General features: G+C 48.1%; 1 protein-coding gene across 1 annotated transcript in view; it reads left to right on the top strand.

Annotated features, from left to right (window-relative positions):
• The window catches only part of dnal1 (dynein, axonemal, light chain 1), an 11,102-nt gene that overhangs the window by 3,002 nt on the left and 5,600 nt on the right, over nucleotides 1–2,500 (top strand). The gene's annotated exons all lie outside the window — the stretch shown is intronic.

Raw genomic sequence — 2,500 nt, 5'->3', positions numbered from 1 at the left:
CTCCTGCGTAAGTCCAGTAGGAGTGATGCCCTGGCCATTTCTCTGACAGTGCCATCATCATTATTAAGCATGTGGAGTAGGTGGGTCAGCCTCGTTGCTGCATAGATCCACTCTACATTTGGGACCCCTAGCCCCCCTTCGCCATATGAAAGGAAGAGTATGTCTCGTGTGGAGTGTGTGTTTAGGCCAACCCATTTTCTGGCCAGCTGGACAGTTCTATTTGTCATGTCTCTCAGTGCCTTTTGTGGGATGTGTACATTGGCAAATATATGTAGTATCTTCACCAGGGCCACTTCTCTCACAGCCTGGAGTTTCATGACTATAGGGAGGGGGGACAGATCCATCAGGTTGAGGCGATGGTGAAACTCTTTAGTGAGCTCCTCAACTTGCTCCGCCCACTCGCCAGCGATGTTGAACTTATGGCCCAGGTATGGGTAGGTCTCGTTACGGGAATACACCCTGATGGGTTGGCCCATTATTAGACAGGAGGGAGGCTTGTCTTTCTTGGCCTTGTACCAGTGGTTCATGGAGCACGGCACACTTTGTGTGTTTCACCTCCAGCCCGGACCAGTGGAGGAATTCATGGGTGCGTGCCAGCATGTTGGTGATGACGTCCTCCTCTCTAGATGACACCTGTACGTCGTCAGAATACCCCTGGATGGGGTTTGGGGACCGGATGTGCGGCAGAGCACACTGATGGATTCACTTCATCCATTGGTTGAGGGCTAGGATAAAATTCACGGCACTCCATGGACAGACAGTTTTTATTCCCGCCTTCAGAGAAATTGTCTCTGTGAGCTGCTGCCCACAGATAACCTGGAGAAATGAGTCTTGGTACACATTGGTGATAACTAGAAGCTCTGGTACACATTGGTGATAATATTCACGAAAGGCTGAGGTAGATGTATTCCCTCCAGTGCATTCAGCATCACCTTATGTGAGAGTGTGCCAAACGCATCTCTGAAATCCAGGAACACAGTGTAAAATCTAGAGGATTCATGTTTGAAATCATCTATTCCTGTTTTTAGGCAGAATACGTGCTCATTCATTCCCTGTCCATTGATATATGCTTTCTGGTGTGGGGAGAGTGTTCCTGTGTCCACCAGCCATGGTAGGATGCGGGCAAGCAGGCACTTCATAAAGACTTTGTATATGATAGGGAGTAAGGAGATGTCGCGCCAAGTGGAGGGATCATCTGGTTTATTGTCTTTTTTTGGTGTCCTATAAATGAGGGCATCTTTCTAGGAGTCAGGCACTCGCTCATTAAGGTATTAGAATATCTGTAAGTGTTTGTGTTGACATGGGTCTAGTAGCTCTCAGGGTCTCATAGGTTACTCCATCAGAGCCACTAGCTTTGTTGTTAGGGAGAGACATCAGAACAGTATCTACCTCCTCTGCTGTGAACCTGCAGGTTTATGGGAGGTAACCTGGTTCTATGTTTTCAATGACGTCATGCCAAGGGGGCGTGGCCAGGGGCATAGTGGTGGGTACGTCTTGGTATTTAGCCTTTTAATAATCAAATACAGTAGCTGTGTTACTAACAGTAACATAGTGGTGGGTACGTCTTGGTATTTAGCCTTATAATAATCAAATACAGTAGCTGTGTTACTAACAGGGACACAGCTGTTGTTCAAGATGATATCCATTGCTTTTGACTTACGATGTTGCCAAAGATATGCCCGTTTGTTTGTGGTAACTTTGTTCTGTCGATGTGTTTGAGTCCCAGTGGCACGGAGCGCAGGTTGGATGCTTTCACAGACAAAACGTAGCTGCGTCTCAATCCAGGCTGTGATGGAGTCGGTGTAATATCCACTGGGTAGTCGTCACATAGGGGGAACGTCTTTAGGATTCTAGCAGCATATTTCAGTCTGCATGGCTGTCCGTTTCGCTGCATAGTGGAGAATATTCTATTCTCAAAGAAAACGCCAACTAGAACAGAGACCAGTCTGCTCCATTTCTCGGCGCCACCGGGGGTGACGGCGAAGTTAGTCCTTTCTTGTAGCAGTTTGGTGTCCAGTGTCCCTCGGCTCTTTCATGCTGTTGGAAGGTAATCCATTCATGGTCTGACAACAGTCCACAGGAACATCCCCGACAGGTAGTGGTGAACTCAGACAGGTAGTGGTGAACTCAGACAGGTAGTGGTGAACTCAGACAGGTAGAGGTGAACTCAGACAGGTAGAGGTGAACTCAGACAGGTAGAGGTGAACTCAGACAGGTAGTGGTGAACTCAGACAGGTAGTGGTGAACTCAGACAGGTAGAGGTGAACTCAGACAGGTAGTGGTGAACTCAGACAGGTAGTGGTGAACTCAGACAGGTAGAGGTGAACTCAGACAGGTAGAGGTGAACTCAGACAGGTAGTGGTGAACTCAGACAGGTAGTGGTGAACTCAGACAGGTAGAGGTGAACTCAGACAGGTAGAGGTGAACTCAGACAGGTAGAGGTGAACTCAGACAGGTAGAGGTGAACTCAGACAGGTAGTGGTGAACTCAGACAGGTAGA

The sequence above is a fragment of the Gymnoscopelus microlampas genome (assembly GCF_963454915.1).
Source record: "Gymnoscopelus microlampas genome assembly, chromosome: 20".
In the NCBI taxonomy this organism is placed as follows: domain Eukaryota; kingdom Metazoa; phylum Chordata; class Actinopteri; order Myctophiformes; family Myctophidae; genus Gymnoscopelus; species Gymnoscopelus microlampas.
The sequence above is the reverse complement of the archived record's forward strand: the minus strand, read 5'-3'. Positions and strand labels throughout refer to the sequence as shown.